The sequence below is a fragment of the Camelus dromedarius genome, chromosome 10 (assembly GCF_036321535.1).
Source record: "Camelus dromedarius isolate mCamDro1 chromosome 10, mCamDro1.pat, whole genome shotgun sequence".
Classification (NCBI taxonomy): domain Eukaryota; kingdom Metazoa; phylum Chordata; class Mammalia; order Artiodactyla; family Camelidae; genus Camelus; species Camelus dromedarius.
The window spans coordinates 55035750-55063556 of record NC_087445.1 but is presented as its reverse complement, the minus strand read 5'-3'; the positions used below and the strand labels follow the sequence as shown (position 1 = coordinate 55063556).

At 41.2% G+C, this 27807-nt stretch overlaps 1 long non-coding RNA gene across 1 annotated transcript in view; it reads right to left on the bottom strand.

The window, feature by feature from the left end:
• LOC105087920 (uncharacterized) overlaps positions 1-27807 on the bottom strand; it is a 372451-nt gene that overhangs the window by 167452 nt on the left and 177192 nt on the right. Inside the window, exon 3 of the long non-coding RNA XR_837049.3 lies at positions 15323-15380. This is a non-coding gene — a long non-coding RNA (uncharacterized LOC105087920). The remainder of the gene's footprint in view (positions 1-15322; positions 15381-27807) is intronic.

Below are 27807 nucleotides of genomic sequence, written 5' to 3'. Positions count from 1 at the left end.
GCCAAATGATAGAGTTAATGTATAAGGATCTGTAGGATGTGAAGGTTTTGACCTGCATGGCGGGTCCCAGACTTAAAAGGGCCTTTCCTATTAGAACACAACAATGATGTAATATCGCCCACTTAAATTAACAAAGATAAAACCAAATGAAGACAAAAAGAAGAGAAAACCTCTGTTGCCCCACAGCTGCTTCTAATCACTCCCACATCATTGTAAGACTGACTGACTGTTCTCACTGTCTCTATTTCCCTACCTTCTGTTCTCTAATGCAAATACTCCAATCAAGTGCTCATCTCCCCTGCTCCACCCTAACTGTCCTACAAGGGCCACCAGTGCCCTCCACCTTGATGAAGATAATAGACGACTTTAAGTCTCAAGCATACTTGACTTCTCAGTAACATTTGGCAGAGTTAATTTCCTTCTCCCTCTTGAAATACTTATCTCTGTTGTCTTCTGGAACAGCACACATCCTGCTTTGTTTCATTTTTGTTCATGGCTTGTTCATTGGTTTATTAGGTTTTTCTCCTATTTCACTGACTGTTCCTTCTAAGGCTTCTCTGTTGACTCCTCCTGATTCTACTCTCCAAATGTTGGGATGCCCAGGGGACTCAATCCTCAGCCCTCATTTATTTTCTTTATATATGCATGTCCAAGACAGGCTCATCCAGTGTCATCATTAAATACCATCTATCCTGTCGTGGTGTCTACATGTGCCTCTCCAGCCCCAGCCTCTCCCTTGGTTCCACGTGTTGACTAATAAGCTTCTCAAAATTCCTACCTGGATGTCTAACAGGCAAAATTAAGGTGCCCCAAAGATTCTCATTCTTTCCTACATCCTGTGCCTTGCAAGCTGCCCTTTATCTGTTCCTCTTCAGCCTTTCCCAACTCTGCAAATGAGGACACCACTCAGACCCTCAAATCCATATGCCAAATTGTATTTACTCATCTTTAAAAAATATCAAAACACTGACCATTTCTCATACCTCTACCTCCACACCCATCACCCTAATTCTAGTCTCCATCTCTCATGTGAACTCATGGTAGGCAACAGTCTCCTTGCTGGTCTTCACCAACACCTTTGGTCCACCCTCACCTTTGCTCTACTGTTCAATTATTCCCCACATGGCTGTGATTGTTTTCAAACGTAAGTCAGATCATGGCATTCCCTTGACAAAAGCACTCTGAAGGCCTCCCATCTCATTTAGACCGACCTCCAAATTTTTGGTCTTCTCAACCATTAGATCTACACAACTAAGGCTCTCACCACCTTTAAGTTTTTGCTCAAATGCCACTTTTTAAATGATGCTTATACTGACTGCCGCATTTTCAGCTGTAGCCCAGCATCCCTCTATTCCTGATCTATTTTTTTCTGATCTTACCCTGATCTATTTTTTTCACAGCATTTATCACCATCTAAGATGTTGTATAATTTATTTATTACAGTTGTTAATGGTCTCTTGGTCATCACTAAAATGGGACGTTCCATACTTTTTGTCTGTCTTATCTCTGATTTATCCTGAGAGGCTAGACGAGTGCTGCGCATATGGTGGGTACTCAGCAGACACTGACTGAATGGTGATGACGGCTCTATTTTGCCCTGGTGGCCGTGCCCCTGTTTCGTCCCCTGGCCTCATCTCGTTACTTCTCTCACGTTCCCTATGCTCCAGCCACACCTGCCTTCTTGCTGTTCCTCAAACAAGTCACTCACCCTCTTCGTGCTGCCTTTCTCTTTGTCTAGAACAGGCTTTGCCCATACTGTCACATGGATTACCGCTTCATTTCATTCAGAGATTCCTTTCCAGACTTCCGCCCCTGGCCGATTGAATGTGTGCTCTCTGTTAAATTGTATCACTGTCCACCAAATACCCGTTTCCCTCCCCTTGGTGCCTCACTCAGTGGGAGGACAACAGAAGTCAGGAGTGACTATCTCATTTGCTTTGATTAATGACATGTGAATAGAAGTGATGTGTGCCACTTTCAAGAAGGAGCTCTAAGAGCCGAACTGTGGTTTATTTATCTCTTTCCTCTCTGCCACCATGACCGGAAGTGGCCCTGATTGAGGCTGCTCTGTCCAAACAATGGAATAGAGGTGAAGCCAACCTATGACAGAAACAGGCAGGAACAAGGACTAGGGTTGCTTATTGTAAGCCACCGAGATTCAGAGCTTGCTTGTTACTGCAGCATAATGATCCCTTTACCCTCCATGGCATCTGTCATCACCTGAAAATAGAATATGCTTTCTATCTGATTACTTGTTCAATATCTCCCACAGGAACTATGAGGACAGAAACTCTGTGTTATTTACTATACTGCTATCACCTAGAATATCTGCATGTGTTCAACAAATATTTACAGAATTGCTACAGAAGATTTGTGCTTTAGGATAACTAGTGCTGGTGGCTTCAACCTGTGTGCACAGGTTTTCTGGAGCTGCCATGTCTCTCTCTCTCTCAAGGGAAGAGTGTACAGGGAACGCCCACCTGACCCACCAGTTTCCCTAAGGATCAGCATCCTTCCATCCCTCCTCCCCCTCCACCCCATCCTGGTGTTGACAGAGGCTTCCATCTGGAAAAATTCATCCCTGACAAGGTGTAGCCAAGAGAAAATCCCCATCCCACTCTGATCTAGACGATCAGCAGAATGTGTAGTTCTTACACCTGAGAGGGTCCTCCTACCCAAGATCCTCTTTTTTTACTTAGCCAAGCTCTCCTCCTGCCCTAAGGAGAAAGTGGGAGGGGCCTCTTTCTCTTATGTGTAGAGGCACACAAATACCACAGGGGGCTGAGGGCACGTTATCTTTGCTTTGGGCCTGGTTTTTTAATTATTTATGCTGGTGGATATTAAACTCTCTGCTCCTCATCTGCAATAAGGCTAGTGAGTAGTTCTCAGTGAAGTTTGGTTGTTTTTTTTTTTTTTTGGAATCTAAACAAAAGAAGGAAGGAAGGAAAAGAAAAACATCAATTTTGTTCCTAAACATTGACCAAACAGAAAATCACTTGTTTACTCAATGTGATTACAGAGGTTAAACTCAAAGCCTCAGGAGAGATGCATCTTGTTTTCTTCTCCTTTCCCAGAAACCCCTGTCCCAGTTTAAGAGGTTCTGCACCCTCCCTTCCCAGGGGCTGTCCATCCTCTACTGCTCACACCCAGTGATGGAGAAGTCACTCTCCCACCCAATCTTGAGAGAGCTGTAACCACTGGAAATGTCTTCCTCGAATTCAGCTCAAGTCTGGGCTTGACAGCTTTTTATACCTCATCCCTAGCTCTAACCCCTGACACCACCATCCGTCTCATCCTTCCCTGCAGGCCAGTCGTTAGGAGGACCAGAGGTGTCAACTGCACTTTCCCAGAGAGAGGCACCTGTAAGCAGGTATTTTATAAAATAAGTAGTGAGAAGTCATGTGAAGAAGGGAGGAACCTTGAAGGAAGCGAAAGGAAGGGCACATGCTTCGGCCCAGAGTCAAGAAAAAGCATGGCAAATTCCGAGGGCTGAAAGACAGTTAACGTTGCTAGAGGACCGGTTCTGGAAGATCTTTGGTGAGAAAGGGCAAGGACTGAGCCTAGAGATGCGGGAATACGAAGGCACTTGTGGCTACTCTTAAGGATTTTACCCTAAGAACACCAACGAATATTGGCCTGTTTCAAGCAGAGGAGTGACTAAGTGTACATTTCAGGAAGACGACTGTAGTGTGGAGAATGGACTGGATGGCGTAAAGGGTAAGAAAGAATTAGGGGAGACCTTTGAGGAGGCTCCTGCAGAATTAGGGTCCCAGATGATGGCAGCCTGTACAAGGAAACTAGCAATGAGATAGATGGAGGTTGACAGAATTAAAGGACACTTAGGAGCTAGAACGGACAGAACTTGGTGAATGATACCTTTTTCATTCTTTATGAGATCGTCTAACCGTCTGACACAGAAATCCTTGGTATGTATTTTATTGGGCATTCACTTTGCTTCTGCACCATCTCCTACCTCTCTTGGGCTCCAACTCCCCTGACAACTGTTTTCTCATTCTATCAGGAACAGATCAGATGCTTCTCCTTGGCAGGAAAAAAAAAGAAAAAAACCTCAGGCGGAAGTGAGAACTGTGTACTCTGCTCTCTCCAGGTAACCCGTCCCTATCAACGCACTCATATAATTGACAAAGAGTCAGAATAAGACGCTATGTAGGAGGGTGGCAGATGTCAACAATGATAGAACACAAAAACACAAAAGTATTTCATTTGTTTTCTTTTGTGTTTCAAACAATGCTTCAGCATGCAGATAAAAGATTACCAGATGTTATGTAAATTTAACAGTATTCATTCTTCCATCATCTCTATTTTGGGAGGCAAGAAAGGAATATGGGTAATATAAACCTGGATTTGAATCTCAACTGTATTTTCTCAAAAGCAGTGTGACCTTGAACAAGTCATGTAACTCCTTTGGCTCTCCAGTTTGCTCATGTGAAAAGCAAGCTGAGTAATGCCTACCTGTCACTGGACAGATATTTGGAGCCCAGTGCTCTTAATGGTCTATAATTCACCACTCTTGTTTCCATCCATAATGTAAACATGATCTGACCTCTCTAAGGGAATGTCTATTGACTTTTTCTGAAAGTCCTCTGTATCCCCTCCACCTCCTTAAAATCTCAAAGCAAGAGAACCATTGCATCCTAACCCCCAAACCATGGCGCCACAGCTGTAACTGTGCTCATGTTACAGTAGACAAAGTACTTGATCTTGGAACCTTGCTACCACTCTAAGTGAGAAACAGAGTGAGGGTCACCATGCCTACTTAGAAAGCAGGTCAAGAGAGGTGAGATGACTCACCCAAGTCACAGAGCCAGAAAAAGACAGAACAAGGACTAGAATGAAGATCTTATAATTCCTGGTAATACCTCTTAACTCCTGGTTGAGTTTCTCCGCTAAGAACCAGCCAACTGGTTGGCCCAGGACTTCTGGGTCTGATGGACTCACAGAAAGTATCCAGGCCAATGGCCTGTATGCTGATGGTGCTTGACCTCTGGTTGTTCGTACAAATCAGAGCAAAGAGGAGAGAGCAGTAAGGGAGCAAAGAATTTCAGAGCCCAAAAGACCTTAACATGCCAACTCCTTGGTGTAGGTAAGAAAACCATTCCTCTTCTGACGTCATGCTGAATTCACAGCAAAGCCAACACCAAATTGCAAAGGAGATAATCTAGGAGTGGTTTTAAAAAATCCATGGAATCATCATTACTAGGTTCCATTACTGTCGTTAATTCAATTAACATTTACTGAGCACCTACCATGTGTGAGAGCCTATACTAAATTCTGGGACTCAGAGATCTAATTCTTATTCTGAAGCCAATTACAGTCACTACTGTCCCTCTCTACCTGACATCACACATATACACACTCTTTCATATTTATCAGAAATATTAACTAAGTAATTGACATGATCAAAGCACTATAATTTACATACAAGCACTTTACATCTTAATTAACCCCACGAAGGTAGGCACTGTTATTATCCCTATTTTACAGACGAAGAAACTGAGGCTCGGAGACCTTAAGGAATTTTCCCAAGGTCTACATAAATACAGCTAGTATTTGAAACCATGCAATCAAATTCTAACATCCACGTCTGAGTCTACTCTAGTAGGAGATAAACTCTGAAACTAAAATTTTCCAAAGTATTTCCGAGGAATGACAGGTCAGTTCTGCCTAAGAAGTGAGGGACCATTGAGCTGAGGCTGGAGCCCACAGCACCTGAGAACAGTGTTCCTCTGCTGAGTTACAGATCTAGTAGAAGGTATGAAAGAAGTTCCTGAATGAAGCTGCTGGGAGTTCTACGTCCACCACCCAAGCAGTATCATATCTCTTTTCTGATTTTTCCAATGTACCACTTCCTGATGACTCTGCAACAGCCCCAGCCAAGGTGACTGCAGACAGAGCACTGAAAAAAAAGAAAAAGAAAACCAGGAGTGGGAGTTGGTGAGGGAAGGGAGGGGGTTGAGGCAGTGTGGAGAGACACTTCAGTCTCATTCCCATGGAATCTGTTTTTTATCTTTTAAAGCTTGAAACAAGCAATTCAATCCATGCAGTCTTTCCCCCTCCATAAATTGCATTTTAAAAAAAATCAACTGGTTCAAGATTTATTGATCTGAATTGACGGTGAACCTCACAAATTCATACAAAAGAGTTTTCTCATTATAGAGTCATTTAAAGGACTTGTTAGTTCAGAGCATTCATCGTCAAGTTCACTTGGAATATTTTTTAAAAGGCCAGAAAATGTATAAAATTGAGCCCTGGCTGTTTTTTTTTTTTTAAATCAATTGTATTTTTTCAGCACATTATTTTAGCCATGCTCTCCTTAGTTTGGTAGACAGAACCAAGAGGTGCCACCCTGCCAATTTTTTTCCCAAGAGGAAGCAACAGAAATATTTCCAGGGGTGTCAGCTAGTCAAAAATTGAATCCAAGTGATAGAACTGATCAAAGCTGATCCTAGGATAAGCCATGGTTCTGTCTGCAGGTTTCCCTATGGCCTCTCTCCATGTGGAAATGAAGTGGTTTGTCATCGAGGGAGAAATGCTTGTTGGGGTTCTCAGCCTTCATATGGAACATCAACCCCACCATCTACTCCTGTGGCTTCCCAAATCCAAAGCTTCGTCTTCAGCCAGATACACTAAGCCTGATCAGACAGTATCAGTCTCGTAATGCCTGTAGGCTGGCCTCTGACAGAAACCCCTCAGTTTTTAGAGAAGATATTCATACCACAAGACCATTCCTTTAGGCATTTTACCATAAGGTCATGAAACCACTTGCGGCTCACAGTAAAGGAATCACACATTTGTCCTGAGCTGCCCTTTAATGACGTGACCACTGTTCTCATGGAGGGATCCTATCAGGAACGTCCTACTTCTTGCTGCCTTTGTCAGAGGAAGAGTTAAGGCTCTGTAGCCCAACTGCCTGTGTGTTATCCACCACTTAGTGGTCGCGTGTCCTTCATAGGTTATTTAACTCCTTAGGCTTCTGTTCCTCCATCTGTAAAGTGGGGATAATGAGAGCATCTGCCACACCCACTACTCATTAAATGGGGTGAATATGTGCATATTTACAGCCGCTCCTGGCTCAATAAATGCAAGTTACTGGATTCAGTTGTGCTTATAAAACTACCGTATATATTACACATATATTAAATCATCTGATGTCTCCGATGTGGGGTCTTCCATGAAAATTTTTCTTAAGAATTTAAGCTAAAGAAAATAAAGTGCCCAGCACTAAACCCAGCTTTCTCACACTGGAAAGCTCCATAATCTAACCGGTTCCCACTTTTCCTTCGCTGGAAGGAATCTCAAATCCAAATGTCATGACAGCTTGTGTTTGATTGACCGTGGTTAACATAGTCATTTCGCCTCCTTAATAACAGGATTTTGATACCCTGCTCTAGAATGTTTCAAATTCATTTTGGAAAGAGTCTAACTGACTGTCCATTTCTTAGGAGCAAGGTACCTGTCATTCCCATTTGTACCCCCCAACATCTAGGCTTAGAGCACAAAGTAGCTCCTCATGAATATCTATTGGGTTGCATTATTTGAGAGAATTTAAGAAAACAAAAGACACTTAAAAGTCAGAGCCTCGAATGTGGCTGACTAGCAATGATACTGTCTGAGGTTCACTGCAGTTTGCTTTCCTCAAAACCTTCCTGCCATTAAAACACTCTTTCTACAGTAAGTACTGGTTTAATCTAGTCTGATGAGTTAATTGAGGGTCTTGATCTTATCCATCCTCCTTTTCCTCCATCTAGCCTCATGCTTAGCACATTTGTGGTGAAGGTGATGAATAGACAGATAAATGAATACATGACTGTGAGTAATAGATGGTCAGGAAAGTCCCCAGAATGAAGTAAAACTTAACACTTCACATCAAGCACATCACAGTTACAATGACTCAATGGCTGCAGTTCGAATGAGTTCAGGCCATCCTTAGCTTATATGAAAGAAAGAGAAAAAGGAGGCGGCTAGGGAAAAGAGAACAGGAAGCCTTCTCCAGCCACATTTTTTCCGTCAATAAATATTTCTTAAGCACCTGCAATATGCCAAGTTCTGTTCTAAACACAGCAATGTAAGAGTGATGAGTCAAAGGAGATCTGCTCTCACAGAACTTGCATCCAGCGGAAACAAAATAAACAAGGAAACAACAGAATAAATAAGATAAGCTCAGACAGCAAATGTTATGGCAAAATGACACTGGGTAATGTGATAGAGAATAACTGGCTGTGTGCAGGGGGGTAACTTTAGATGAGGTGTCTAAAAAGGTCTCCTTCTGGTCTCTACTTGAGCACTTCTTTAATTATAATCTTTACCTCATTAGGTAATATCTGTTCCTGCATTCATCTCCCCATTGCACTGACTGAAGCACGACCCATCTTAGGCTCAAGTACAAAACACAAGGTCCGGTGTCTATGAAGCCCACAATAATATTTTGGCTGGATTAAGTTGTTTTTTAAAGGAAGCACTTTTTCAAAGTGTTTTGGAGACACAGAAGAAGGAAAAAAGTCTTTTCTTTCCTAGGAAAGGAAGAGGGCTTGAACTCAGGAAAAGCTTCAGAAAGTATAGAAGGAAAGGGGTGGAAAATTACACGCCATATTTGAGAAACAATGGCAGTTCAGGAGCAGCGTGGTGGGGATGTAACTGGAAGATTGATCGACAGAGCCTGGTCGTGGCAAGGTTGGGAAAAGCCGCCACTGCCTAAGAGAGAAATTCCAAGCATGGTAATATGGGAGCCATCAGAGATTTTACAACAAAAGAGCCACACAAGGTCTGGAAGGTGGAAAAATCACTCTGGAAGCTGAGAAAGAGCTAGAAGGAAGGGGAAGAGACAACAGGAAGGGGGCGGGAAGGGATAAATTTGGGAGTTCGAGATTTGTAGACATTAACTACTATCCATAAAAATAGATTTAAAAACAAATTTCTTCTGTAAAGCACAGGGAACTGTTTTCAACATCTTGTAATAATTTTTTATGAAAAAGAATATATGTATGTATATGCATGATGGGGACATTATGCTATACACCAGAAATTGACGCACTGTAACTGAATATACTTCAATTAAATAATTAAAAAGTAAATTAAAAAAAGTATAGAATCAAGTCAATGGTATAAATGAGAAAAGAGGAGAGGGTGAACTGGGCAGTGACAGCATGAACAGATATTAATGAAACAGAATCAGCAAGTGTTGGGAGAAATTGCATCTGAGCACAGAAGAAATCGAGCAGGGTGGCTTGGCAGCTGCCAGTTTGGTGAGCTTTGTCATGGTTTATCCATATGAGAGACTGAGATACAAAAAAGTGCCTTAAGAAAACAGATACCTTGGGCAGGTGGCAATTCTGTCAACGAACATGGATTCATTTTCCTTTCAGCCTAGATAAGAGTCTGAACCAAGAGGCAGCCCAAAACCCTTTTTGGGTCAGCAATCAGCATGAACTCTTACTCTCAGTTGGCCAGTTTGACTCGGAGCCTTTCTAGCTGAGGATGTCAGCCACTGCTAACAGTGCCGGTGAACTCTCATCTTCCCAAGCAGAGCTGGTCTGCACAGCAGCGGCTGGCAACTTAATATTTTGCATAAAAATTCATGAGGTGCAGTATCCATTTCAGCTATGTTATAAAGTAGTAAAAGGAAGAGAGAGGGAGGCAAAGAAAAAGTTCAGCCCTGCACTCAGATAGGGTTCATTCTGAGTGATGATTGCGAGCCATCCTTGGAAATTACAGATGCTACTTGGTTCACTGTTATTTTGCAGCATCTCCAGTAATCTTCCGTGATCATTTATAACAGCATGTCTGATGACTTTCAAAATGTAACGGGAAAGGGTACTTCTGTGAAGCATGTCTACTCAAAGGAAAAATCAATCTTGGCTGCTAAGGGAGTGAACTTTGTACCATCACGATTAGACAGTTAAGGATTTCAACATACAAAAATAGGAATGGCAGGGGTCCAGTCCTCCCAAGTATATGCGCGTATAACGTGTGTTCCAGTTGCTTGAATGGTTTAAGATTTCTTCTTTCATCCAAACAAAACACAACATGTGTCGGGAATCCAAATTGGCACACTCCAACAGAAAATAATCACGAACCCCATAATAACAGCTACTAATGTTTATATGATGCATTTACAGTTTGCTAAGTACTTGTCACACACCTGAGCTGCTAATCGTCAGAAATACCTCACACTTTCCAACCTTCTTTTCTTCTCTGACAACCACTCCTATTACCTGGAATATTCTCCCACAACATCTGCACTCCCATCTTTCAACAACAAGCTTAAAATCTCCCTCCCTATAGCACAGTCTCCGGTTATTCTCACCTCCCCAAGTGAATAATATTTTATCATCTGTAAAGATCTCTGAAAGGCAGTGTAGTGTGCTGGAAAGTCAGCAACACTCAGAATCAGAAGACCTGGGTTCAAGTACCAGTTTCACAATTTATCAGCTGTATGACCTGGGCCCATCTTTTAACCTCAAAACCAGCGTAAATTATTATCTGCCTTATGTGATTTTTATGTAGATCAAAAGGGACACTGTATGTAAACTTGTTTTGTAATCCGACTTGATTATATAAATGTTAAGTATTAGTACTCTACTGCATTTATCTCACAGGGTTATTTTGATGACTGAGTAATAACTATTATTATTTTGATGCCCAAGGAATAACTAGGTAAGAACCTAGCCCAGTGCCTGGCACATAAATGCTCAATTAATGGAAGTGCGTATTATTATTAAAGTTTACTTATTAACTCAACAGTTATGAATTAAGTACACATTATGTGCAAAACACTATAATGGAAAGAGCACCTCCCTCATCCTCTAAATAATTATAGAAATATGAAAACATTGTTGTTGTGATCAACAGTTTAATACGGTGATTAGCAACACTGGCTCTGGAATCAGACCACCTAGACTCTAAGCTTTGTTCTGATTCTTTAGGACGGTGTGATCTTGGGCAAGTTACTTAACTTCTCTGTGCCTTTGTTTTCTTTTCTATAGAATGAGGAAAATAGTAGATCCTTAAATACAGGGTTGTCATAAAGTTAAGCAAATTAATTCATGGAAAGAATCCAAACAGTTCTTGTCACTTGAAAATAATTCAATAAATGCTAGGTATTATTATACTCTTTTGGTGTAACTACTTCAGAAATAGTTTTTCATGTGAATCAAGGGGAAAAAAAACCTTAAAAAAAAGGAGAAAAGAACAAAAAAAAAATTGAAACCTGTGTATAATCAATAACAGGAGATCAAAACCAAGAGAAATAAAAATGAAATGAGGTGGATTTTAAAGAATAATAATAAAAATATTTTGTAGTGGAGAATGTACTCAATTATTCATTCTTTGACTCCATCCCACTGCCCCTAATTAACCTCTCTGCTTTCATTCTTGTCCTCTCTCAATGTTCCCTCCACACTCTAACCAGTGAACATTCTGAGGCATCAACCTGATCATGTTAAAACCTGAAATGGATCCTTAACATGCTTTATGACTTCCTATTACCTGGCTTTAACTTCCTCTGTGGCTGCTCTTCTGCATAACTCATTTCAGCCAATTCTCCGGGCCATCCTGGCTGCAGAGCCAGGGAGATGACTTGGGAGAGATTAACCCTTCCTCTCCAATAACATCCAGGAGCCACACATCCCCATTTTTAATATAGGTAATGGAAAGCTTATCAATTTTGTGTTAAGATGCAATGAAAATTCAGCTTCAACCCAAGTTTCCTAGTTCTTTCTTCCAACCAGATCATTTCCCCCAAACCTCTCCTATGTAGAAATTCTGAAGTCATGCTCTATTGCTTGCCCACCCCAAACAAGTCATTTCCTTTCAGATCTCCCTGTCATTCGTCCAAGCAATTTCCTTTCCCTGGGACTGCACCCACACCATCAACAATGCCCGCTTATCACTTCTAGACTCAACTCAGTCGTCATCCCCGCTAAGAAGGCTCTTAGGGCTCTCCAGGCAGGTTCAGTCATTCTCACTCCCACTTTATATTTGGTGGAATGTAAATACAGTAAGTGCTTCCCAAAGCACGATGTGGCTCAGTATTTCTGGCACCTAGTATGACCAATGACCTAGTAAATACTCAATAAACATCAGTCTCAGTCAATATTTGGAGGAACATATTACCCATGTAGAATGCTTTGGATAATAGGATCAGAAAAATCAAAAAGCACCAATGATATTGGTCTGTTGGCCAATGCTAGATTCTTTGTTTAACATCTTCATAAAAACAATGAAACTCTCCAAAAATCAGGACAGTCATTTTAATAAATGTCAGTAACACTGTTATCACCATTTGAAAGACATTGAAGGTTGTAAAATACTCATCTCTATGAGGGGTCCTAGATATACACAGAGATGTTAAATTAAAGTAGCCATATTTTCTGAACAAAAAAAAAAATCTAAAGGATCTAAAAAGAATATTGATTAAAAAAAAAAATCTACCACTCACCGAGTACTATAATGTCTGAAGACTCTATCTGGACTAGTACATGGATTCTCTCTCACTTTAACCTTGCAAAAATTCTGTATGTTAGATATCTTTACCTCCTTTTTATAAATGAAGAAACTGAGTCTTAGAGAAGTTAAACAGCTTGCCCAACGTTTTAACATGGGAAATGGGACTCAGAATTTGAACCCATATCTGACTGTTTTCAGAACCTGTTATTATACTGTCAGTTTCAGGAATAACTGCTATCTTGATGAGATATAGTTTCAAGTCTTATGGAACTTAATCCAGACATATATAAGAAGTATCAAAACATGAGCAAGGAGCATTTGAGGACTTTCTGAATTATATCTTAGCCTCCAGACCTTTTCATTTTATAAAATATGGGCTTTATTTCTATGCCTAGCCTCAATGACAGTTGATCCAGACCCAAGTCACACACACCTCTCCTCACCAAGTCACCCTATGTATTATTTCCAAACAAATCACGTTAGCATACCATTTCAATTTTGATAAGGTTAGTCAGATAGACTGGGGCAAAGTGATGGAGGTCCCTGACAACTGAGCAAAAAAATTATCTTCCTATTCCAGAAGATTCTATTACATTGAAAGTTTCTGAGCACAAAACTGATCTATGCATAGCAAGATTTTAGAATGTAAAACATTAGAATATAAGATAGAATGTAAAATGTCTACCAGTAAAGTAAAGGTAGGTAAGAAAGGCAGGGAGACTGGGTCTGAGAAAATATTATGCTGTGATGGAAAACTATAGAATTGGTAGCACAATTGGAATGAATGGAGGAATGTAAAGGATTGATGGAAAACTATAGAATTGGTAGCACAATTGGAATGAATGGAGGAATGTAAAGGATGCTGCAAATGTCTAGATAATGGGGGAGAAAAGCAAAAGGAGAGACAGACTGACTTTGAAGCTGGGGTGAGGACTGTGAATTGTGTTTCAACTATTTTTCCTAAGGTGATGAGAAGATAGTCAATTTTTATGTCTATAATTAATTGGAATTGTGACATAGGAGGCAGGAAGATAGATGGGTCAATGGGTACCAGTTCAAAGAGTAAGTGCAGCTGAGATTTGGAGGAAAATCAGGGTAGAGAAAAAATTTAAGGATGAAGCCTAAGGACAAAGACTTGAAGCAGAACTCCACTGAGAAGATTTAGACATCCAGTTGGTGTCTGTGAAACACCAACTATATGTCAAGCGCCGTTCAAGGTCCTAGAGATACAGCAGTGAGCCAAGGCCCAGTCTTCCTGCAGCTCATGATAGAGTTGAGTCTGAGAAAGAGCAGCCAGAGAGGTACAGAGAAAAACAGGATGCTGTAATAATCGAGTTAATAAGAAGTTTCGAAAAGGAATTGGCCTTCTCTCGAGCCCATACTTGGACTATTAGAAACATCCATTAGAAAGGCTGAAAGTGACTGAAAATTTTACAGTGGGTCTCTGAAACCTCTTTAGGATGGATAATTGTAGGCTCAGCAAGTTATTACATTTGGCCAGAGTCCCCAGAGTGGTACAGGACTCTAGCCAGAGGGAAGACAATAGAGAGGCTGAGGAAATCCAAAATGAGACCTGTCTCAAGCAGTTTTTAAAGGGGAATGTGTATATGTTAAGAGGAATTTAATCCATATGTTCCAGATTCTTTTGCATCCTACAAAATGGTGGCACATAAGAGCTCTTTGATGTTCGGAGATCTTTCCAATTCTTTTTATGAGACTTGTTAAGCCATATCACTTCCAAAATGGAAGCTCTGTTTTACTAAGAGTAAACAAGCTCACACACCACTAAGTCACAGTTTGGGTCAAAGAAGAAAAGACACATTCCTCAGTAAACATGTAGAATGTAACAATGATTTCCCTCCTTGACTTATGTGGTCCACGTGTAAGGGGACTTGAATCAGCTAAGCACAAAACAGACTATAAAGCAAGTACACAGTGTTTAAGACCAGCTGCTATAGGCAGAGACAGGAGTGCGGAGAGTAGCCAGAGAAAACACACTTGATAGTGGGACCCATGAAGCAATCATAGAATAAATGATTTTTAAGAAATGTGAGCAAAAAAATTATTTTAGCCAACACTCAGCCCAGAAACTCTTTCATCCACTGAAAGCCAGAGAGAGCAATAAAAACCCTCCCATCACAACAGTGCAGAGAAGGAGGCATTTTGTAATAAGAGTTTTACAAAACAAGTTTTCCTGAAAGAATATTCTGCCTCTAGCATTTTCACAGAACAGTGCAATAGCAAATAAAAACAGAAATCACTAGAGAAATAGAAATACAAGAAATCTTTACTATATAGATTGAACTTAAGCAATTTCATTCATAAGGATTAAAAACTGTGAAACCAGTATTGAGAATCTGCCAAGCAGCTTCTGTTTCTCCACTGAAACTGAAAATACAAACAAATAGATGCAACTGCAAGATGGGCTCAGCCATCTACAGCATGAGTGTGGCATGAGGCGTTGGTGATGTGTTATTTTTCATTACAATTTACATCATTTCCTTTAGAACAATTCTCTCTATAGGACACAAGATGTAATAAACTCTTTCATTGGTCATTTCTGAGATTTTGTGTTTTATAAGAAATAAATATTATTTTGAACACCCTACAACAATCTATGGAGGGTGGGCTTTGACAAACGGAAGACCCATTAGTTGCCAAAACTGGTACCCAAATATTAGAGAGCTAGGACAGAACCAAACTGGTTAGCGTAAGAGATGAGACTATGAGGGGGAGAGAACATATGGGAAAGGGAAGAAAGGAGCCAGTGAGATGGTGGAAAGGTGGGCTGGAAGAAACCTCCTTGACAATAAATGTGGAAAGATTTGAGAGAATAGATGAATCTTTGAGACTTTACCTGAGTTATCTGCTGTGTACAATTCAATATGGCTCCATGATTCTATTTCAAGTAGAACCTGACAAAAGAATAGAATGCTGTGTCAAAATGGGTAACCAAAAAAAAAAAAAAAAAAAAAAAAGTCAAGCCATGCAGATGCTAGGAACTGGGACCATCTGGCTTGTATTTGGAAAGAGTAATTTCTTCCCATACCACTTGTTCCTGACCCAGTCCACTGCTCTGATAGGTGAAAAGATGCAGGGGAATACCAAATGTAGACCTCATGACCAGAGGGGTACGTTCCTATGGAGAACGCTGGAATTTTTATCAATGACATTGACATCTATGCTAATGATCTAATAACCCAGGATATCACCTGTGATATACAGTGCTTAACACAGTTCCTGACACACAGTAATAACTCAATGAATGTTGAAAGGAACGAGCAAAGAGAGTAGTCAGTCTAATGTGAACTGACCAAGGGCAAGGGGATCTACATAGAATTAGATCTGCAGATGCAAGAGAATAAGATAAGGACAATAGAAAGAGCATCCGTCGCCTTGCTCCTCAAAGTGTGCTGGACAGGTGGCACTGGCATCACCTGGGAGCTTTTAAGAAACGGAGAACCTCAGGCTCTATGCCAGGCCCTTCTTTAAGTTGACATTTTATGAGGTTCCCACGTGACTGGTAAGCCCATTGAAGTTGGAAAAACACGGATCTAGATCATAAATGGGACAGGCAATACTAAAGGCACAGCCAACTCGGAGTCATTACCATCATAGTGAGGTGGAAGTGGGGGTTACCTCTAGACCATCCTGTGTTGATGCCTGTGCATTATTTACTGTCACTCTGATGAGTGAATTCTGTCTGCCACCACAGCTCTTCTTTTGCCTTCATAAACACCCAAGGAAAGAGGAACTTACTTGGATACTATTGTAAGATAGACCGATGATTGACTGATTGATTGATTGATTGATTGATTGATTGATATAGATAGATAGATATTCAGACAGACCAGTTATTTCCTCTTCTATTGGACTCAATGCACATTGGCAGTGCAGATATACAGATCCACAGATATATCACTTACATTACCTCTTATAATAGTGATAACTGTAACAACAATAAAAAGTGCTCAGACATTGAGAGCTCAAGGGCACAGTTGTCATGGTTTACATACTCGACCCTCTTAAGAGCCCTGTGACATAGATTCCTTTCTTATCCTCATTTAATCCCTCAGCACTGTGACATGGGTATTCATATGCCCACATTATAGTTACAGATATGCAAGGAAACAGCAAATAAATCATAAGGGTTCTTAAATTCAAACCCAGACCTCCCTGTCTCCAATACCTGCCCTCTTCCCATTATACTGTGTGGCCTCACAGTAGTCAAGGTGGATGCAAAGTAGCGGTAAGCAAAGCTCTGCATACCATTAACAGATGCTTGAGTAACGGTACCCAGGGCCTCTAGCAACCCCCAATACTCTAAAACCAGACTCAGCAGAGCTTGAAGTTGTTTTCCACATCAGTTTTACAAGGTGATGTGAACAGAAGCCTCAGTGAAGTGACTTTTGTCTCAGGATAACAGGAGCAGGAAGTGGGCTATGCGCACACCTCCTGGCTGGGGCTACGGTTCCCCACCAGCACACAGGACGTTGCATCCACTATCTCTGGGTGCTCTTAACATACTCGGCTACCAGTTCCTTACCTTCCCTTGCTGGGGAGCATGCTCTGTTCTCCCTCTAAGTCTGAGGACTATCATTTCTAAGGATGAGTCTTCTTTCAGCATCTTACTTTGTCCCAGGCCAGTTGCTCAGAACCTGGCAGGGCAGCTGAGAGGCAAAGCTGCTGACAGGATCCTCAGGGATCTGAGAGGAAAAGCCTTGCAAGAGGCCTACGTCAGATGGCAGAGATGAACAGAGTCCTGAAGCCTTGTGCTGGATTCCTTAATGGTTCTATTTTCCTGTTTCCCTGCCTACGAAATAGGATCGATTTTGCCTTAGCTGGAAGCAGTGCTAGATACATCAATCAGAGCGGAGCCTACTAAGTACACTAAAGGAGGAAATTCTTTTTATCCAAACCTGGTTGTTTCATATGCTCTGCATCAGAGGCATTGATTGCCCAAGATACCCACATCACCCCAAAAGCAAGGCATGCAAGCTGGAGCTCGCAATGCAAACAATTCTGCAAGCTGGTGCCAAATGCCCCTCTTGTACAATCACTAGTGTCAGTAAAAGTTTTTATTAAAGAAAAGAAAAAAACCACAACAGCAGGTGTGTATGAGTTTCCTAGGGCTGCCTTAACAAAATAGCACAAACTAGGTGGCTTGAAACAACAAGCCTTTATTGTCTCAGCGGTCTGGAGGCTAGAAGTTTAAAATGAAGGTCAGCCAGGCCATGCTCCTTCTAAAACCTTAGGGGAATCCTTCCTTCCTCCTCTCAGCTTCTGGTGATTTGCCATCAGCCTTTGGCATTCCTTGGCTTACAGCTGCATCACTTCAAAATTCTGCCTTCGTCATCCCATGCTATCTCCCTGTGTGTGTGTCCTCACATGGCCATCTCATAAGGACACCAGTCATACTGGATTAGAGACCCACCCTACTCCAGAACGTCCTCATCTTAATTAATTACATCTGCAATGTTCCTTCTTCCAAATGAGGTCACATTCTGAGTTAGTCAGAGTTGGGGCTTCCACATGTCTCTTTTCAGAGGACACAGGTAGACACCCAGTAATACAGAACAGAACAATTACACTGTTCCCAGTGCGCTGGCATCCCCAAAGGCACACTCCCCCAGATAAGTCATCATCCTCAGACTAGTCTGAGTTCCCACAGACTCCCTAGTTCCTCCCCAGCCCAATGAGGCAAGGAGTATGAAAATTTCAGGTTTTGGAGTCAAAACAATTTGCATTCTAACAGCAGATCCAACATTTTACATACCAGAGATTCAGGGGAAGTCAGTTCACTTCTTTCAGCCCCAGTTTCCTGGTCCTTAAAATGTGGATAGTAATTAACTGTAGCAAATACTGCAGGTGCCCTGATCATACTCCCTCAAATCTCCCACTGCCAGCATCTGCACTATTTTGCTCAAGGATTTCTCTGTCTGCGGGTGCCCACTCTGGGCATCCATGCTAGATCAGCAGCACTGGAGAATTCACGTGCTCCAGAGTGCAGCCCTCAACCAGTAAGCAATGGGAACGGTGCATCAAACAGCCCAGCTCCCTCACACCTTGGTTGGGACAACTCCGAGGCACCTGTTCCACTCTGGTTACCAGAGCTGCCCCAGAGAAATAAGCCCAGTTGCCCACAGTGTTAACTTGCTGGATACCACGCCCTCCATCGGCTGCATCTCTTCTCCGCTCACCTCCCCACTCCTTCACCAATGTCTCCTGGATCACCTGCCAAATTAACTACTTGCATTTGAACCTTGTCTTAGGGCTCGCTTCTAAGAAAACCAGATTATGACAGTGGGATTTGCAGTGCAGAATTATTTTGCAGATAAGAAAGCATGCAGGTGAAAAACCTGGTATGTAGTAGGTACCCAATAAATGGTGGCTATTGAAATAAACATGTTTCCATTCAAGAGCGATTATAATATTTATGAGAGACACTGATGCAACACGCCATTGTTTGCTTCTAGAAATACACTGTTCCTTTCTTCATACAGGAATGTAATTAAACTCCTTTCCAACAAGAGTTAAAGTGAATTTTACCTTCCAGGAAAGAATAGGAAAAGGAAAGGAAAGAAAAAGGAAAAGAAAAGGAGAAAAGCATAATGGAAGGGAAAGAAAAAAAGGAATAGAAAAGAGAAATTATTTTCTTTTTTCTTGTTCAAATTCCAACTCCATCACTTACAAAGAGCGTGCCCTTGGACAGGTTTCTGAAGCTAATATTAAGTATCATGAAAAGTTATAAGTGGTGGAGTTGTGAATCCTTGGGAAAGATTCATAAAATCTCTAAGTCTCAATTTCTTCATCTGACTTGTTCAAGGTTACACAGGTATTATGGGATGGGGCCAACAGGTGAACTTGGACAGCCTGGATCTAAAGCCTATATGTGTAACCACTACATTGCGCTCCTTCCCCCATAGGAAGTGCATTTAATCACCCAGCTGAGACCTGCATTTAAATCAGTCAAACATGAAATTTTTAAGGAATAAGATGCCTTTGCGTTGAAGTTAATGTACTTTCTGAGGTTTCTATAGCAACAAAAATCTAAAATCACCTCTGGTGGTATTACTCACAAAAGAAGAGAGCCGTTCCTGCTGACCCTTTATCAAAGAATTTGTTTCTTCGGGACAGGTCTAGCCACACGGAAGAGAATTGTGCAGTGGATTCTCAAAGACGTGATTGCTCCACTTGGCTGTGAGAGTTCTACATTAATACAATTGACAAATATTTTTGAACACTTACTATGTGCTAGGCCAAAGATGTTAAAACAGTGTTTCTTTTCTATAGTCCCATAGAAAAAAACTGTATTACAAATGTATGACAAATGCCACGAAATCACGTGATCTGATTAGTGATCTACAAGGCCCAGCACAAAATGCAGTGGGAGCAAAAAAAAGGTAAAATCATAATTGGCTGGAGAATCAGAGAAAACTTCTCAAAGAGGTAAAAATTAAGTAGTTGTTCTCCAGATGGAAGGCAAACCAATCATGACCAAACACCTTACTGCTTTCCCTCTTTAACTCACACTCCCCATCCCCTTGTTTGAGTTTCCTGGGATCACTTCCCAGATAAACTACCTGCACTCAAGGGTTTGTCTAGAGAAGCTGCTTTCAGGAGACTCGAAACTAAGATGACATCAATCAGGTTGATTCATTCAGTTCCTTAGGGACATAATTTACAGTTAACTCAAGTTAATGGTCCGGCCCCTCCACATCCATTAAAACAAGTTCACCTGCATTACAAGATTCAGGTTGACAGCCCCCAGCAGAGTGAGCAGCCCGATACCGGGTCGGGTCACTTCCCTTCTCCTAGGGGCTAAACTTGACTTCGTTTGGAATTCTTGGAGACCAAGTAGAAGTACACACAGAAGCAAAGCTCAAGAGCACATCTCCTATATCCTCGAGCATCCCTCTGTCAGGAGCCACAGGATACCTGCCTCCCCCTTCACACATGGAGTGAGAGGTCGCTGTGGTCCCTCTGCCATCATGCCAGGATGCTACAGGGATAGCCATTAGGAATGTTCGCTGGATATGTTGCTAAAAGCATGACTCAGCACACCCTCCATGCCCTTTATCTAGGGTTCTACACCTGTGAACTGCTGCTCCAAAACAGTGTCAGGGAAGTTTTGCTGCTTGTGAGTGAGCAAAGTGCTTTTCTATTTAGGTCACAAGATCCATGACTCTGATTATGTCTTCTTTCCCACTCTCATCACCACAAGCTCAGTATCAAACATGAAGTTCGCCTACAGTCAAAATCCTTTGAGTCACAGGAACTCAGCTAGTGTTCATTCCATCACCAAACCTGGTGTTCTACTTCTTTTTATTTTTCTGTTTGCCTCATTCTGATCTCTTGTTTCTATTTTATAGTGGTGTATTGCAAATGACCTTATAATCAACTGTCTCAAGTTGAAATTCACAGCTAATGATACCATCAACAAAATGAAAACAACCTACAGGATGAGAGAAAATATTTGCAAATAATGTGGCTGACAGGGGACTAACTTCCAAAATATACAAACGGCTCATACAACTTAATATAAAAAAAGCCAAGCAACCCAATCGAAAAATGGGCAGAAGACCTAAACAGACATTTCTCCAAAGAAGACATTCAGATGGTTAACAGGCACATGAAAAGATGCTCAACATCTCTAACTGTTAGAGAAATGCAAATCAAAACTACAATGAGGTATTGCCTCACATCGGTCAGAACGGCCATCATTAAAAAGTTTACAAATAATAAATGCTGGACAGGGTGTGGAGAAAAAGAAACCCTCCCACACTGTTGGTGGGAATATAAATTGGTGCAGCCACTATGGATGACAATATGGAGGTTCCTTAAAAACCTAAAAATAGACTTATCATATGAGCCAGCAATCCCACTCCTGGGCATATATCCAGAGAAAACTATAATTCAAAAAGACACATGCACCTCACTGTTCATAGCAGCACTATTTACAACAGCCAAGACATGGAAACAACATAAATGTCCATTGACAGGTGAATGGATAAAGGAGTTGTGGTACACATACACAGTGGAATACTACTCAGCCATAAAAAAGAAAGAAATAATGCCATTTGCAGCAACACATATGGACCTGAGGATCATCTAAGTGAAGTAAGCCAGAAAGAGAAAGAAAAAATACCCATATGATATCACTTATATGCAGAATCTAAAAAAAGACACAAATGAACTTACTTACAAAACAGAGACAAGCTCAGACATAGAAAACAAACTTATGGTTACAGTGGGTAGGGGGAAGGGGGTGGAAATTAATAAATTGGGGGTTTGATATTTTCAGATACTAACTACTATGTATAAAATAAACAACAAGTTTATACTGTGTAGCACAGGGAACTATATTCTATATCTTGTAGTAACCTATAATGAAAAAGCATATGAAAATGAATATATGTATAACTGAAACACTATGCTGTACACCAGAAATTGACACATTGTAACTGACTAGGCTTCAATAAAAAAAAGAATGCAAATTTAAAAAAATCTTTTGTGGAATTCAGTCCAAAAAGTGTTCTGAGTGTCTCTAAATATCAAACGACATTCAAAAGAGGAACAGGAGAGCAGAGAAGACAAGCATGGTCCCTGATGCCACAGAGCTTACTTTCAGAGGGGCTGAGATGGAATATAAATAAGTAGATTGTATTATGTGGTAAATATTTCATAGAACAAAATTTGCCCATCAAACAGACACCTTTTCCTCTACTAGGGAAAAAAAAAGACTTACTATGTTTTCACTTTTGTCTTTATCATCAGGACACTTAAACAGTGTTTAATGTTCAATTCCAATAATTCATCCCAGACTCCTTGTATAACAAACCTCTTCATTTTTTCCAGATTGTTTCTATTTTTCTGGACTACCCTGTTTGGTACAGTTCATGCTTGTGGTCCATTATAAAGTTTTTCCTGCAAGGGTCAGAATGCACATCTTAAGAAATAACTGCTTTACCTGAAACCCTGAAATTTTAGCCCCCTATTTTGTATGGTGTTTTCCTTATAAAACCTATCAATTCAGTTTAGTAACAAGTTCTAACAACCTGCACACCAGACTCGGGGTTCTCAGTGCATTGATGCTGACTTGAAGTGAGAGGCAAGCAGAATAAGATGGCAACATCTCTTTCCTTCCCTATACCTGCAAAGGAGGGATCTCTTCAGGAAGAGCAATGGACTCAAGTCTAGAACCCATACCCTGAGGAAACTCAGGTGACCAGAGAAAGGGTAACTGGAATGGTGGAGACCCTCCAAACAATGCATTGGGAAGAACTGATAGAACAACTGGGGAAATTTAACTTGGAGAAGAGAACACTCAGCAGAGAAATCTATTCTTTAAATACCTGAAAAGAAAATAGATTTGTGGAATCAAAGGCAGAATAATGGGTGGAAATTTCAACTATGAACATGGAAGAACTTTCTAATTGATGTGGGTCATGGAACCACACAAGCCTGTGGATTGCTGCTCCCTGTGACTCACATGGGCTCTTCTGCTGGCTTTCGGTTCCTTGCAACAAGATCCAAGAAACCACTGTTTTATTTTCCTCTTTAAAGCTGCTTTGACGGGGATTAACAGACACATATTACTGTATATAAAGTATAGAAACAAGGACCTGCTGTATAGCACAGGGAATCATACTCAATTTCTTGTAAAAACATATAATGGAAAAGAACCTAAAAAGAAAAAATATATATGTATGTATATGCGTAACTGAATCACTTTGCTGTGCACCTGAAACTAACATTGTAAATCAACTACACTTTAAAAAAATTTTTTTAAGCTGCTTTGAGAGGTAATGAGTTACTCATCACTGAAAGTAATCAAAGAAACATTAGGCATTTCCTCGGTAGAGGCATTGCTGACAAAATTTACGTCTTCCCCAGGTATCTCTCAAAGCTCTGGAATCTGAAAGTATGAGTGTCAAGGGGAGGGAAGTCGGCTCCTCCCAAGATTCTCAGTCTTCAAATAGAGCAAGACGTCTTCCCTCTCTTCTCACACTCTGCAGAAGCCTTCCCAATTTTTCTAAGTACATTCCTCTCACCCGCTATTCCAACACATTTCTCACACGAGGTGGAACAGATGCTGGGGTAACACTGGCTAAAAATAAAAGCAAGAAGAGGGGGGAAAAAAACCTATTTTACAATAAATATCTCAGCAGAAATTTTATATTCTGAATGGATTCAGCCGCAAAAGAGCAGCTGCTGCCTCTTTTGCGGTTCTTCCTTCTCTCACTTTTATAACCTGATTAATATGCCAATCGGATTTTTGTAATCAGAAGCGAGGGACATTAACCTCATAAAGTGTATAAAATGTATCTTATCTGAAGAAAGAAGGAGGTATTTCGTGAATTGGTCTCTTCGCTCTTTTTTATTTCTAATTGCCCTGAGAATCCAGTCTGTTAAAGACCAAAGATCCTTGCCATCTGCCAGCCCTTCAGGGCCTTAAAGTAGCACCCGGCTATGCTCACCCTCACTCCAGCAGCATCACAAAGACCTCACTGCACTAAGGGACAGTGGTACCCACTGACGCTGTCCCAGAGTATCACAGCCCTGAAAGGGGTGTTGATATTCTGGTTCTCCCTAGCCATTCAAGCCAGAGACAGATACACTGGAAAGGCTGGCCCTAAGTGACCACAGCAATTTCTGAACATTGATGAGCTGGGCCATCATTATGGGGCCTTTGGGCATCCACATATAAGCATTAATTAAGCACCACTAGGGACGAGGCACTTTGAGAAATATAAAGATCAATAAGGTGTAGCAGGTACTCTTAAGAAGCTTTTAATCAAGAGGAAAAGATATGTCATACACACAGCTAAGTAAAAAAAAGGTAAAATGAAAAGAGACAGGGGGCCCAGAAGCACCAGAGTCATATAACAAATGGGGGCTCAGAGTGGGGAGATCATACCTCCACATTGTAGGGAAGGAGAGAGAGAGATTTAAAAGTGGAGGAGGTGCATTCTGGAAGAAGGCGGCGGTGGGTCAGGTCTTGGAAAATGAGTGAGCTTTGGACAAGCAAAGATAGGAGGTGGGTGGTGTTGAAGAGTGAGAGAGGAAAAGGAAAGACCAAAGGAAAGAGAACTCCTGAACGAAGATGAGGGTTGGGCAGCATGGGCCATGTGTTCTGATAGGCAAGTAACCAACTCAACTAAAGTGGAGAGGAGAGGAAACAGGGAAGGGAGGCTGGAGACAGGGAATGGAACAGAACTTCCAGCGTTTCCTTTCTGATTCCACAATGGAATGTTAAACCCCAAAGTCTTTTACTCCACCCTGGTGGCTCATCCACACCACTCACTCCTAAATATCTTTCTAACTTTGTCTCACATACACACAGAGTGGGGTCTACCCAATGTCAGTTCTAGACAGCAGATCCTACAATATGCTGCCCATTTAAACCTCTGATACACAGAATCTGTAGTTTCCTCTGAAATAGCCCAGTAAATATGTCTACTTGTGTGTGATGAGTATGTATGTGTGAAGTGTCTTTGGCAGAATGCTGGTAATTGTTGAATCTAAGTGATGGACATATATGCATTCATTAGTCTTTATGTTCTTGGTAATTACAAAAAGGTTTTAAAAACAAAATTTTAAAAAGGTTAAAGAAATAAATAATTAAATTCTGGGTTACTGGCCTACGAATCATTAGAGGACCTCATTTCAAGCAGTGTCCGGCCAGGTTTCCCCATGCCTGAATTTTGTGTAGAAATCAACCCCAAGTCCATGCCATGGCATCCTCGGTCACGTCTCCATGATGCCCGTGATGCAACGGCACAATTAACAGGCAGTGAAATATAATCATGTGTGGGAAGCGAAAAGAGCAAGCAGTTCGCCATGTGTTCGTTTTCACAAGTTGTAGGCGCCTTCCATGGCAAAAATATTCGTGGGGTTAAGAATCAGCTTGTTTGGTAAACTACAATTAGCATGAACTGGGTCTCCACAGCTTCTGGAAAAGGGATAAATATAGATGTTGATATTTTCTGTGGGAAGACAGAGCCCCGAACTTCTATTTTAGGATCTCAGAAGAAATGCTTTTGGGAGGGGCATCCCAGCCAGGAAGGACGGCCTTGGCTCCAGACACAGTGTGAAGACAGTGGGGAAAAACTGCTTGTTTTGTTCGGCCGGCTCAAGGGTCCAAGGTCCAGAAGTGTGCCCTGGACAATCCCTCAAAGAACTCTGGTTAAGAAACAGAAAGCAGGGAAGTTGAACATGGACTCTGGGAAGCAGCCTCGCTTGATTCCCTGCTCTGCAGCTCACCAGGTGTGTGACTCCACCTGAATCACTCTGTGCCTCAGTTTCCTCATCTGTAAAACAGAAATGGAATCGGGCAGCAAGTAAGCAGCAGACAGGTGTTAACTGTTCATCTTTCAAAGAGTACAAGGGAAATTCACACAAATATACTGGTACCTAAGGCACCAGCCTTACTTGAATTTCACCGGTTTTGCCACTACTGTTCTCTCCAGTCCAAGATCCAAGCCAGGACCCCGCAGTGCATCAAGTCTTCATGTCTCCTGAGACTCCTCCAATCTAGAACAGCTCCTCTTTCAAAACGTTGGCACGTTTTAAGAGAAGTGGCCCGTCATTTTGCGGAATGTCTCTCAATTTCAGTTTGCTCTACGCTTTGATGATTAAGGTGAGATGGTGTATTTGGGGCAAGAATATTGCAGAAGTAATGCTGTGCCCTTTCTCAGTACACTGTATCAGGAGGTACACGACTTCATTACATACATCTTATTACTAGAGACACTAAATCTCACTACTAGATTAAGGGGGTGCCTATCAAGTTTCTCCATTTGGAAAGCTAGTGTTTTGCCCCCTGTAGTTAGTAAGTATCAAATATGGAAATAGGTTGAGACTATGTAAATGTCCTGTTTCTCATCATACTTTACCCATCATACTTTTAACATCAATGATTCTTACTTTCCACAGTTATCAATACTGTTTGCCTAGTGATGATCTTCTATACCCATCCTATTAATTTCTACACCTAATTAAAGAAAGAGCTGGCCTTTACCTTCTATTTATTTATTCAATTATTAATATAAATACAACTCACAGATATTTATTTTATTCTAGGGGCTACATCCATTGTTTTATTAATTTATAGTTGTTATTGCTCAAATCATCAAAGTGTTGGCCATTAGGAGCTAGTTCAAGTTGGTTCCTGTTTCTCTTCGATAATGTATTATGGTGAGCTCAAGTGCTATATATATACATTTTTGATTTGCACATTTTTCTGTGTCTGTTTTGCATTAGCTAAAGGTTTTAAAAGGAGGTCATAGGCCTTTATAAATATGGTTTGAGGAGAATCTGGCTGTGAAATACATGGTAACAGAAAATAACATGCAGGATTTCCCCATGTTACTAAGTTCCAAACCATCCTTGATAACCACTGGGGAAATCCTCAGCCAAGAGTAGCTTAGATCAGGGTTCCCATCTCGATTCTAATCAGACTCCTTCTTTGCTTCTTCTGTGTTCTGTGTCATCTTCTGAGTCATCTGCGTTCCCCAAGGTGACCCATCTAGCCGGTCACTTCCTTGGACCACAACTGAAATATTATCAGGTCTCAGTCTCTCCATCGGAATTCCCTGATGCTCCCTCCATCTCTAGGCTATACACAATCTGCTTTGCACTGTCATCTTCAGAAAACTTGCATTGATTGCTGTAATTATTGACATTACTTATTGATCATTTCAACTAATTGTTCCTTAACTGTGTTGCCACAGCTCTATTTATAAGCCTCTATTAAAGATGCACTATACTATTTCTGTAGACTATGAACTTCCCAAAAGAAGGGAATAAATCTTCCCCCCATCTCTGTCTCCAGCACCGTATGGGGGCTTCTCCCTGTAGCACTTGACTTCATCAGGGTGGGCAAATGAGAGGGCCAGGGAGAGGATGTTAACAAGATGAAAGTCACAATCTTCCATAACCTAATATTGAAAGTGACACACTGTCATTTTTGTCACATTCTGCTGGTAAGAGGCAAGTCACTAGAACTAGGTCATACTCAAGCAGAGGGGATTACACAAAGGCATGAGTCCTGAGAAGCAAGGGTCATTCGGACCGTGTCAGAAGATGCCCACTCCGAATGAGATTAAGAGACAGTGATCAAATACAGGTAAGCTCTAGAATTCATTTCTAGAAACTGTTGGTTGTTCTGCTTCTTCATTTGCATCGGCACCTACGTGCCCCTAAACATGGCTAGTTGTTGACTTCTGATAGAAGTGGATAAAAAGTGTTTCAATGATTCAGGATGATTGCAAGCCACACAAAAAAAATCTCTTAAAAATTGTTTCTGTGAATTTCCTTCTTGATATGACATCATCTAAC